The sequence below is a fragment of the Elephas maximus genome, chromosome 19 (genome assembly GCF_024166365.1).
Source record: "Elephas maximus indicus isolate mEleMax1 chromosome 19, mEleMax1 primary haplotype, whole genome shotgun sequence".
Lineage (NCBI taxonomy): Eukaryota > Metazoa > Chordata > Mammalia > Proboscidea > Elephantidae > Elephas > Elephas maximus.
In genome coordinates this window covers 20301032-20314412 of record NC_064837.1, presented here as the reverse complement: position 1 = coordinate 20314412, position 13381 = coordinate 20301032, and the positions used below count along the sequence as shown (strand labels likewise).

The 13381-nt window shown below is 38.9% G+C and overlaps 1 protein-coding gene across 2 annotated transcripts in view; it reads right to left on the bottom strand.

Moving 5' to 3' along the window:
- YWHAE (tyrosine 3-monooxygenase/tryptophan 5-monooxygenase activation protein epsilon) overlaps positions 1-13381 on the bottom strand; it is a 47128-nt gene that overhangs the window by 22948 nt on the left and 10799 nt on the right. The window contains exon 2 of one of the 2 annotated variants that reach the window (XM_049859082.1): positions 2020-2206. The exons of the other annotated variant lie outside the window; for it this stretch is intronic. The gene's annotated coding sequence lies outside the window, so the exon portion shown is untranslated. The remainder of the gene's footprint in view (positions 1-2019; positions 2207-13381) is intronic. 2 annotated transcript variants of the gene reach the window in all.

The window sequence follows — 13381 nt, the reverse complement described above, 5'->3', positions numbered from 1 at the left end:
AGCTCAGCTGCTAATCCAAAGGTCAGCAGTTCAAATCTACCAGCCGATTCTTGGAAACCTTATGGGGCAGTTCTACTCTGCGCTATAGGGTATGAGTCAGAAACAACTTGACAGCAATGGGTTTGGTTTTGGTTTCTTGCAGAACTCTGAAACATATAATCCGTAAAAGTCACAGGAATCTTAATGATCAAACATAACAGCCACTCTTGGTTCCAGGTCATTTTCCCTTCATTGAGTCATTACACTCAAACAGCTTGGCTCTGAGACACCTCGATTTGTAACTCAACTATCCTGCCGGACAGAATGAGAGTGAAATGTTTTTCAAGCTGACTTTAATTTAGATTTGGTCCCTGGTTTTATTCTTTTAAGTACTTACACATTCATTCAACAAACTCATTCACAAATAAAACATCCATGCCAGGCATTGTCCCAAATACCTTGCATGTATTAATATTTATTCTTCTTAACAGACCTTTGAAGTAGGTACAAGTATTACTCCCATTTTATATGAGAAAACTAAAGAATATGAAGGTGAAGAAACTTGCTCAAGACCATAGTCAGTGGATTCCAACCCAGGAAATCGGACGCTAGTTGTGCTTTAATTTAATCACATTACCTCAGATTTGGCCATTTATTTAAATTTACCTGTATGGAGATCCCTTTGTTTGCGTCTATAACAACAGATGAAAATTACTTTCAATGACCATGAAAGAGAGAGATGCTTCATACATTAAAAATGTAGTTTATTTCTACCATAAAGAACCATGATGAGTCTGTGAAACATATGGACAGAGGGCATAATGCTAAGTGAAATAAAGTCAATCACATTAAGGACAAACAAAGACTGTTAGGATTCCACTTTTAGGAAAACAGGTATATATTCAGAGACTGTAAATGTCTGGTTACCAAGGGTAGGTGGGGGGATGGGAGCATATTTTTGATGACAGGAAAAGTAGCACAGATGTGGGTATAATCAGCATAGCATGACCAAAGTAAAGAATGCCACTAAGAAATGGGAGAAAAAATGTGGTTTATTTCTGCTTAAGACATCTTTTTCCATCTAGACGTTAACCCCTCCCCCAAAACATTATCTCCAGAAACCTTACTGCCAACACCTAGTAGAGTGCCAATACTCCCCATGCCCTTAACATCTCTACATCAACATACGACTAATCCGGATTCTCCCAAGACTGCTCTTACCAGCTGGTAAAACAAGTCTCTGAGTTTCAACAGTCTTTTAATCTTATAAAGACAGAGAATACAAAATACAAGAGGGGGAATGTCTCTACCCATCAGACTGACTACAAGTTCCCACAAGGCCCAATTCTGCAGTTCCTAATGAGATCCAGAATCAGGATGGAAGCGAACTGCTCAGGCTCAGTCCTGGGAAAAAGAAGAGGCTCTGTTATAACTGACAAGATTAACGTACCTCCCCCCTCCCAGCAACGCATAGGGTCATATCCATAATTTCTCCAAACACAGAAATTACATCCTGTAATTATGATTTTAAAAACAGTGAACTAAAGCTAAGAATAATCTGCCTTAAGTCAACACAGCTAATAAGTGTTAAGAAACAGATTTCAAACCCCAACACCTAACTTCAGAGCCTGAGCTTTTTTTTTTAATAAATTTTTTATTCTGAAAGAATTGTAGATTCACATAGTTACAAGAAATACTAGAATGAGATTCCATGTACCCATAACGCAGTTTACCCTAATGATGGTGCTGCTGTTATTAGTTGCCCCTGAGTTGGCTCTGGCCCATGGCAACCCCATGCATAATAGTCAAACCATATGGATCCTTAGGATTTTTGGAAGTTGACTGCCAGGCCTTTCTTCCACCCCAATGGTAACACCTTGCAAATTTAAGTAAAATATCACAACCAGGATATTGATACTGACGCGATCAAGGTACAGAACATTTCCATCACCACAAGGTTTCCTCAAGCTGTCCTTTCACAGCCACACCTACTTCCCTCCCACTTCTACCCCCCTTGTTTAACCCTGGGCAACCACTAACCTGTTTAATTTTTTCATTTCAGGTATGGTTACAAATGGAATCATACAGTAAATAATCTTTTGAAATTGGTTTTTTTCACTCAGTATAATTCTTCGGAGATTCATCTAGGTTGCTGCATGTATCAACAGTTCATTCCTTTTTATTGCAGAGCAGGTTTCCATGTGTGAATAGTTTCTTTAACAATCACCTGCTGAAAGACATATGAGGGGTTTCCAGTTTTTGGCTATTACAAATAAATAAACATCCAAGTACAGGTTTTTCTGAGAACATGTTTTCATTTCTCTGGGGAAAATGACCAGAAGTGCAATTGCTGGGTCATATGGTACCTGTTTAGTTTTTTTAACTGCTAGACTGTTCTCCAGGGTGGCAGTACCAGCTTACATTCTCAACAGTGTATGAGCAATCCATTTTCTCTGCATCCTCACCAGCATCTGAATTTCTTCTGGCAATGTTTTGTAGTTTTCAGTGTACAAGTCCTTTACTTCCTTAGTTAAATTTATTCCTACGTATTTTATTCTAGATGAGATAGTAAACTGAATTATTTTCTTTACCTCCTTTGTGGATTTTTCATTTGCTGGTTTATAGACTCACACCTGATTTTTGCATGCTGACTTTGTAACCTGCAACTTTGGCAGACTCATTTATTAGCTCTAGGGGTGGGTGGGTGGGTGGGTGGGTGTGGGTGTGGGTGTGGGTGTGGGTGTGTGTGTGTGTGGGTGTGGGTGTGTGTGTGTGTGTGTGTGTACACGTGTGGGTGTGTGTGTGGATTCTCTGGGATTTTCCTAGAATGTCATCTGCAAATAAAGATGGTTGTACTTCTTCCTCTCCACTTTCGATGCCTTTTCTTTTTCTTGCATAATTGCTCTGGCTAGGACATCCAGCACAATGTTGAATTACAGTGGTGAAAGCAGACATTCTGTCATGTTCCTCATCTTTGAGGGAAAGCTTTCAGACTTTCACTACTGAGTATAATGTCCGCTATGGGTTTTTCATAAATGCCCTTTATCCTGCTAAGAGCCTGCACTCTTTACCACCACACTAGACTGACTTCTCAAGCAGAGTGCTCAGAGAAACAAGAAATTCTTCAGCCCAAGAACACTGAAGGTAATTACCCCAAGAAAAAGAATATGACGTGCATCAGAAACTGCCTTAAAAAAGTTCTGTCAATCACGATTCTGGTAGATGCCTCTTTTTGTCTGTGAAACTTTCTTGTGCTTTCCAAATCCATATTCCCATTTCTCTGTATTAAGTACCAGTGTTTGTCTCAAAAAATATTATCTCCCTGTGCTTTTATCTTGGTAGTCCCAGAAGAGCACAGTAACTAATGTCACAGAAAGCACACAAATACTTGAGGAGAGAATGAAGATGCCAGGACAAACTATTTAAATAGAGACTGAGAAATGTATTTTGGTGGGCTTGACTGAATATGTCCTAGGTAAATGAAAATCTATTTAAGAATCCCCTCAATACAGAGCCAGATTCTGTAGTCCTTTCTAAGTAATTTCAGCAGCTCATTTTATTTAATGGAAAATGTCTGTCCTAAAGAAGTCTCTGAGACCCCAAGAATCATCCTGAAAGACTGAGGTTTGTTCATCAAGTATAGAATTAAACGGAAACTGAGTATAGACATTCTGTGTTAAATTTTAACAAAGTACCTATACAGCCAATGATATTTCTAATCAAAAAGACTACGGCATCTATGTTGTTGTTGTGTACTGTCGAGTTAACTCCAACTCACAGTGACACCATGTGACAGAGCAGAACTGCCCCATAGGGTTTTCTAGGTTGTACTCTTTACAAGCACATCACGTCTTTTTGCCCTCAGAGCCATTGGGTGGGTTCAAACCACCAACCTGTGGGTTAGCAGCCAAGCACTTAACCATTTGCATCATCAGGGCTCCTTATGACATCTATACCCACTGTCGTCTAGTTAATTCTGACTCATAGCAACCCTACAGGACAGAGTAGAACTGCCCCATAGGGTTCCAAGGCTGTAATCTTTATGGAAGCAGATACGTCTTTCTCCTGCAGAGCAGATGGTGGGCTCGAATCGCCAACCTTTCGGTTAGTAGTCAAGCGCTTAACCAATCCACCACCAGGGCTCCTTTACGGCATCTACAAAAAAAAAAAAAACATTGCCGTCGAGTCAATTCTAACTCCTATTTACCCTATACAACAGAGTAGAACTGCCCCACAGTTTCCAAGGAGTGGCTGGTGGATTCCAACTGCCGACCTTTTGGTTAGCAGCTGAGTTCTTATCCACGGCACCACCAGGGCTCCGTGATAAAAAAAAAAAATATTAGGTGCTGTGGAGTAAGTTCCAACTCATAGCGACCCTACAGGACAGAGAACTGCCCGCTGGGTTTCCAAGGAGCAGCCTGCAGATTTGCACTGCCAACCTTTTCGTTAGCAGGCAAGCTCTTAACTACTGCACCACCAGGGCTCCACAGATGACATCTACAGGACCTTGTAATATGAAGCATCTAATCTTGAATCATGTATACAAAATGACTGAAGTAGAACAAACAATGTTTCCTAATATCAGAGTCATTTGGGGATATTCTGAGAGCCTAGTATACTACAATCTATAAGGCTTACTGATTTGTGTGCCATGGGTTATCAAGAAAAGGAAGCCATAGTGTGTAGTTATAACTCGTCTTTTGTATGAAAAAGTATGAAATGTAAGAAAAAAAGGGGAATACATTCATCAAATCAATCTAAAACGTAGGACCAAAAAATGCTACTTTATAAAATGACCAGATTTTATTCCCACTCAAAGCCACCAAGGCTCATTTAGAACCAGATAGCTAAGGAAAAAACCTAGCTCTTTTCTTTAAGGTCTTTCTAAGCAGCTCTGCCTCAAACTCTGTAGTCTCTCCTTCTCAATGAAGGAAAAGTCATCCAGATCATAGACATGATGATGACAGTGAAATTCTTCAGACGACTGGGGAGGGAACACTGAAAAGGAACACTTCCAAAGATGCAAAATGAGAAGAGGTCTAAGATAATAAATTTATCTCTGGCTTGCATGAAGGCATGCTTCCCACATCACTGTATGTCAAAGTTATCTTAGGGATGACTCAGAATCATCACAAGAAAAGTCAGGTAAAAAAGCAGAGAATATCTCTGTAATTGAATTTTCTCCCTAGGCCACTTGTTAGTTATCAAGCCCAGCTGCCTAAAACTATTGTTTGAAATCTATCAGAATGTATTTTAAATGCATACAACTAGCCTGACGTATAAAGGTGTCCTTATTCCCCTGAGATCAACTAACGGAGTACCTCTATTAAATGAGATGGTCCCTACATGGTGCTAACAGTTTGCTCTCAGCTACTAACCGAAAGGTCTGTGGCTCGAAACTACCTATGGCAGCACCATGAAGGAAAGCCCTGGCAATGTACCTCCATAAAGATTACAGTCAGGAAAACTCTATGGGCCTCAGTTCTACTCTATAACACACGGGCTTACGAGCTGTAACTGACGCCATGCGATGGGTTTTTTGGTTTATTAAATACGCAATTCTTCAAGTGAGGAACCAGATCCATTGTTAGACAGGGGTAGCAGTGTAAGACCTGCACTTTTCAATAAAATGTTGTCATTACTCCCTCACATTGTATTTTCTTTTATCTCATGAAGATTATTACATCACAGACACATCACAAAGTAACTACAAACCGGAAAATAGGGATAAATATGATAAGAGAGTGACCACCACAGAAAGCCATTCTGCATTAGAGTACAGCAAGAGGAAGAGAACAAATACCTTCAAGTATTTTCCCAGTTCCTGTGTGGGGGAAAAAAAAAAGAATTATAGCCTTTGATGGTAAGGAAAGGTGAGCTAAGGAAGGAGGAGGGTGTCAACAGTCTAAATTTTAGGAATCTCCCCATCTTAGGATAATCAGAGAAACCGCTAACACTGAGTGCTGGAATCACTGTATGAAAAGGAGTGGCCGTTGAACTGTACACGGGAAAAACATTTGTTTTCTGCAATACAAGGGAGTAAAAAGTACAGCAGCAAAAGCCAGCCTGATGTTTGAGTTTGGTGGATTCCCAAAAGAATAAAAGAGAAGCTCAGACCTATGCCAACAATAAAATTATGAGACTAGCTAGACTGAGGACCAAAGGGAAAACTAAAACATCTAAAGAAAGGCTCAGGCTGGCCAGAGAACTTTATAAGATAGAATGCCTCCCTTAAAATCTCAATACCCAGTTCTGGAGAAATGTGATTTAAAAATTAAGGGATTAAAAAAAAAAAAACTACCAGAGAATTAATCTGCACATTACAGGAAGAATGGAAGAGAGGAATGTGAAGGATATGCCTTTTCATGACTCATTCATATGCTAAGCACGCCATGAAATCACAATGTCCTTCTTCATATGGCATTCACATATTTAATATACCAGCTAGGAGGATGCTTTTATTCATCTTTAGAGAAAGTGGCACGTAATTTTCACATAGTCCTGCCTCCTCTGAGATTTTAGAAGGCAGAGAAGACTGGATGTATTTAGCATCTCAAAATTGAGATCACAAAAGAGAAAAACATTGTTTTAAACCTTTTCTAAAGCACCAATAGCCCTGAATTGCAAGTGGAAATTCCATATTCCAAAGGACAGGCTAAGTGTGCTTCAGAATAAATTACTCTCAAAATATCAGTGGCTTGACACAACAAAGATTCATCTCTCGCTCACATGGCTAAGTGAGGGCCCATCATTTTGTAGCTGCGCCATCTGGTACCTGAGACTTCCCTGGTGAAAGAAGCAAGGGAGAACCAGGAAATGGCTTTTCACTGCCTCTGCACGGTTACAGCTGTAATTCATGCTCACATTTCATTGGCCAAAACTAGTCACATGACCCTGCCATACAACTAAAGGCTGAGCAAACCATGCTTTTAAAAAAGGGCATCATTTAAAAGGACAGATAGAAAGTACCAGAAAGTAGAATACAAATTTTGGCTATGTTTAATGGCAATAAGGCAACAATAAAATGTTCTGAGTTAAATTGCTTCACTGTATTTTGCAAAAAAGAATTATCCAAGTTTACTGGGAAAAAAAATTTCCAAGTACTAAATTCTAAGAGAAATTTACTATGTGGACCTTTATGTAAAAAGGAATAGTCCCAGAAAAAGTCTAACTAGATTTACAAAAGAGAAACACTGACCTCATTAATCAGTGAGACCGTTAAGTGCCCAGGTGTTGTGTTACTTTCTGATAAAGCTTAGACAACCTCCAAGGTGTTAATGAAGTAATTTTATCAGCTAGGCTAAATTCTGACAAGCATTAAATATAGTCAATTCCTAGATAAGTCAAGGACAATCAACGTTCTTCTTTATGGATTTCTAAAAGATCCGAAAGCTTGTTAGTGAAGATGATTATGTCAGCGCCTAGGAGCATACAGACAGGGACCAAATTGTTTCTCAAGTACCAAACGCCTTCTCTATCACACTGACGAATATTCTTTTGGAACCATCAGTTCTGTATCACGATGCAGAGGAAAGGAGTTTCACCTGAAGAATTTTAAGAGCAGGTAGTATCAATTATAAGACATTCAAGTATGATCCCTATGGAACATCTGATTTTTGATAGAGCTGTACTCTAATGAGCCCATCAGGTGAAGCTAGCTACAAACAACTCTGACTGCTAAGCTGACCCATACTGGTAGTTTACATACTAAATCCCTGCTAAATTTGACTATTTTAGTTTTTTCATGGTAATTCAGCTGCTTACTTTGGCTCAAAGTTGTGATGTTACAGTATGTCATCACCTTAACATCACAACTTTTAGCAGGCTGACTATTTGCACTAATGTGAGTGTGCTTCCAAATCACTTAAAGGGTTCTCTGGGACACTAAGACACAGCTTACAGTGCTCAAAACTGTAATTCCATTTTTGAAAAAAATTCCTAACTACTTTAATTCTAACACTAAATAACATGGAAAAGATCTAGCAATGCGATGAATACCCGGGGTTTGTAACTTAAGAAATCTTACATCACTTATATTTTCTTACAGATACAAAGTGCTATGATAGTAATCACTAGCACAACAGTTGTGCATAATTAAAACTACCACATATGATGAGATCAATCTTCGAGTATGTTAAGAAAAGTTATTCTAAAGGAAGGAATAACTTAAGGTAAACAATTTGGCAAGACCTAGGAACCACTCCTGGGGTTTGTTTTTCTTTAAGCAAAGTTTAGAATGGAGAGGGTAGTAAACAAACTGACATACAATCATGATGTGTGCTGACAAACAGGATGATGCAAGAGATATAATGGAAGGTCTGTAAAGCCTCTTTTTAAGAGGTCCTATTCTTTTATTTCAGGAAACCCTGGTAGCGAGCATAGCGGTTAAGTGCTACGGCTGCTAACCAAGAGGTTGGTAGTTCAAATCTGCCAGGCGTTCCCTGAAAACTCTATGGGGCAGTTCTACTTTCCTATAGGGTCGCTATGAGTCGGAATCGACTCAACGGCACTGGGTTTGGTTTTTTGGTTTTATTTTATTTCAGTAACTAACGTCTTCACTACTTTTGTCTTATCTACTTGCCACTTGTACTTATATTAGGTGGACGAAATGGCACACACCACACTTTGGGAAATACTGTGGTAGTGAAAACACCACCTGAAGAGCCAGGAAGATTCAATAAGGTTTTCACTCTTATTTATTTGCACGCTGTTTGGTCTCAGGTGTGTCACTTCACCTCTCTGAGCTTGTTCCCTCACCAATGACATAGGAAAAAATGATGCCCACCACTCTGTGGGCTTCGAGAATTAAAATGAGGTTGAGCAGTAAATTGCCGGGCACATTGCAGCAGTTTAGTATGTTAAATTCCTTTTCTTTGCTAGCCTCTCTTCCCAGGTTTAAAAAAACAAAAACAAAAAGCAGGAACCCATGAGGATCTAAGCACTCAGGAGTGTTAACAATGTGCTTAATGCAGTAAGGAGCCAAATAAAGAACACAGAGCCTGGAATCTAAGTCTCTAATAAGGCCTTCCATTTATTCTGGTTCCAGTTTTTCTTTCTAACCCAGATCTCCCATTCCTAGGCATCACAGGCTTTAATCCCCTATCTGTGCCTTTGATGATATATCTAAAAGAACCTCCCCTCTCCACCATCCAAATCTTTTCCATCTTCCAGTAACGTTTCCCTGCCAACTACAGTGCAGTGCCCTCATTCTCCTAAACCAAAAAACCCACTGCCGTCGAACCGATTCCAACTAATAGCGACCCTATAGAACAGAGTAGAACTGCCCCATAGAGTTCCCAAGGAGCGCCTGGCAGATTCAAACTGCTGATCTCTTGGTTAGCAGCCGTAGCACTTAACCACTACGCCATCATGGTTTCCCTCGTTCCCCTACTGATCTATTCCAGTGGTTCGCAACCCTGGCTGCACGTTAAAATCTCCTGGGAAGTTCTTCTCTAAAGGTAGACTGATCTACACAACTGGACTAAACCAAAAGCAAAGCAGTTTCCTGAATAAACTGAACACTTTGATGACCAGTGTAGCAGGGGTGCGGTTTGGGGACCATGGTTTATTGGCATAATAAAATCCAGGTCAACTGGCATAATAAAATCTATTAAGAAAATATTCTGCATCCCACTTTGGTAAGTGGCGCCTGGGGTCTTAAATGCTAGCAAGTGGCCATCTAAGATGCAACAATTGGTCTCAGCCCATCTGGAGCAAAGGAGAATGAAGAACACCAAAGACACATGGTAATTACGAGCCCAAGAGACAGAAAGGTCCACATAAACCAAAGAAACTACATCAATCAGCCTGAGACCAGACGAACTAGATGGTGCCTGGCTACAACCGATGACTGCCCTGACAGGGAACACAACAGAGAATCCCTGAGGGAGCAGGAGAGCAGTGGGATGCTGACCTCAAATTCTCGTAAAAAAGACCAGACTTAATGGTCTGACTGAGACTAGAAGGACCCTGGAAGTCATGATCCCCAGGCCTTCTCTTAGCCCAAGACTAGAACCATTTCCAAAGCCAACTCTTCAGACCGGGATTGGACTGGATTATAAAATAGAAAATGATACTGGTGAGGAGTGAGCTTCTTGGCTCAAGTAGACACATGAAACTATGTGGGCAGCTCCTGTATGGAGGGGAGATGAGAAGGCACAGGGGGACAGAAGCTGGCTGAATGGACACAGGAATACAGGGTGGAGAGAAGGAATGTGCTGTCTCATTGGGCGGACAGCAACGAGGAGTATATAGCAAGGTGTGTGTAAGACTTTGTGTGAGAGACTGACTTGATTTGTAAACTTGCACTTAAAAGCACAATAAAAAAATTTTAATTTTAAAAAATAAAGGTAAACTGATCTAGATGAACAAACCAGACTTTTAGTCTTCCTATTAGTCTAGCTAAAAAGTTCCGATTTTTGTCTTTGAAGTGTTTTTTAAATACTCACAATATCTTGTTTAGAGGAAAAGGCAAGCAGCAGAATAACAATGTTATTTCTATGAAAGAATAAACTGTACATGTGTACAGCATCTATTCTAGGAGTTCTTTTTTTCACATTTTAACTGTCAAGGTACAACTGGTAGCACTTTTCTTCATTAGTGTTACATAAAATAATGAAGCATCTAACATTGATGGCATATTAGTCAATAAATAAGGGGTGTTTGTGTGCACTTGCACAAAAAAAGTGGTTCTGGAAAAATACTATTAACAATAGTTACTTCTGGCAGGAATGAGTAACTTTCAGTATTTACTTGATACGGCTGTGCTTTTTTACATTCTCACATGTAATTCTTGCTTTTGTAATAAGAAAAATCAAAACAAAAGTGGGAAAAACTGAATTTCTCTTTTAACTACATTTTTAAATCTTAAGATACACGTTTTTGTAGGTTAAAAATTCTACACTGTACACTCGAATTGTTGATACCATAAACTGATAAAATCTTTACAGAAAACAATTGGATAACATGTCAAATGCTTAATATTCATTCATTTTGACCAGTGAATCAACGTCAGAATCTCTAAGTAAATAAATCAAGTTACAGTAAAATGATGTATGTGTGGATATAAATTCATTGCAGTGTTGTTATACTAGACAAAAACTCAAATCAGCTTGTTATTGGATATATTACATAGCCAATAAAAACAGTTACAGTTCATAATGTAATAAAATGTTCACATTACAAAATTAAGTAAAGTCAGATGTAAACAAACACACACACAATATAAGGAAATCATATAAGAACTCAAGCCCAGAAAACATTGGGTAATATGAGTACTTTTCTTCCCAGATAAATTGTTCAATGAATATATAAATACTTCTATAATTGAAAAAAATTTATAGGAAATACATCAAATAGATACATCACCTGGAAAATGTCCAAGATGCCCAAACTGATCTTAATGCAATTTAACCAGCTACTGTTCTTGGTAATGACTTGTGCTCCTAATAAAAGGTAAACATTATCTCTCTATACACACAAAGAATTCGTCTCTATTTCACAAGTATCTCTTGGTAAATCAGCTTCCAGTTTATTTTTAAATTTAAAAAACCTGGATGATATCAAATAAGGATAGAGGTATATTTTAATATATACAAATATATAAAACAGAAAGGTTTTAATATTTTAAACCACATCTTTCTGAGTAAAAACCCAGTGCCGTTGGAGTAGTAAGGTAAATCTACTTGCTAATATATCCAGACTTGATCTGAGGATCACAAAACAGGTGTAAATTAAATAGTCTCCTCATTATTTTCGGAGTCATGCTGGACTCAAATATACTGCTGAAGAGTACTATTTATGTCCCAAAATTATTTTAGGTTTTAAAATAGTTGAAACAAAAACACCTCATCAGATTTGGTTCCTTGGTTTGGAGGTTTAGGGTCATAGCTACATGGGACATTCCAGGTAACTCTCCGAGCTAGATGCATAGTGTCTGGGGTCTTAAAAGCTTGCAAGTGGCCATCTAAGGCACAATTGGGCTCTACTCACCTGGAGCAACGGAGGAAGGAGAGTCAGAAGTGGGAGGAAGATACTGAATGTGTGGCTAACTGCCTTTATGAGTAACTGCCTCCTCTGCCATGAGGCCAGAACTGAATGGGGCCCAGCTACCATTACTGAACATTTTGATCAGAGATCCCACAGAAGAATCCTGATCAAAAGGAGGGAAATGTAAAACAAAATCTCAAAGTCTCATAGAAGCCAAACTTACTGGAGCCGTGGAGGGTTGATGAACCCCTGAAACTACTGCCCTGAGATAATCTTTAAACCTTAAACCAGAAATATCCCCTGAAGTCTTCTTAAAACCAAACAATAGTTCAGCTTCATTAGTAAAAAAAAAAAAAAAAAAAGGTCTGCCTTTAGCATTATGCTCTTTTAAGATCTATATGGCATTAACCTGACAACAGCAATTCAAAAGATTAGATAAGAATCTTAGGGGACAGTGAGTTTATGTTAATAGGGAAGAACAGCTTAGAAAGGGAGGGTGAGAATGGTTGCACAACTCAAAAAATGTAATCAATATCACTAAATTGTACAAGTAGAAAATGCTGAATCGGTGTATGTTTTGCTGTGTGTATTCTCAACAAAATTAAAAATTCTTAAAACAGAAGAAAGATAAAACCTGTTGCCATCGAGTTGATTCCCTATAGGACAGAGCAGAACTCCCCCATACAGTTTCCAAAGACCGCCTGGTGGATTTGAACTGTCAACCTTTCTTTCAGTCAGCAGCCATAGCTCTTATACGCTTCACCACCAGGATTTTCACGCAGTGTGACAGACAAGGATAAATGGTAAAGACAAAATGAATAAAGAAATGTCAGCAACAGAAGAAAGGTGAAGGTCAAGAAAGTCGTAAGAAAAGTTATAGAAGCAGAAAAGTAGTTACAGAAGTAAAAGTATAGGGAACAAGTTAGTGGTGTACATTTATTAATTGTTGGAAAGAGGAAAAACATTTAACAGCAGTTGGTCTAGACGGAAAAGCCAACGTCCTCTGTTGCAATTTCCCCAACCTCCCGATCGACATGTCTGAAGAAGCCACTAAAAAAGTACATAAAGAAAAAGTAAAGGGCCATATCAACATGAGTATCACTAAGTTCCTAGAGCTTCTTATCCAGCCACTTCTAAAGCTTTTGTCCCACACCTCAGGGAGTTACACTGGTGTTTACCTTGTGCTCTACATTGTTTAATTTCTCTATTCCTTGATTAAACAGAAGAATATCTGAACATGTTAAATGACCATGCGAAAAAGCTAGGGTATTGAAGAATAAGAGCAAGCTCTATTTCAAAGCCAGAAACAAAGCATCTCACAAAGGGGGGGGACAGTTCTTAAATACAGAACAGTAAGAAAATTTCCACGTTGATGAAATGGGAATCTACCAGTTACAGCTGAAGAAGGGTATTA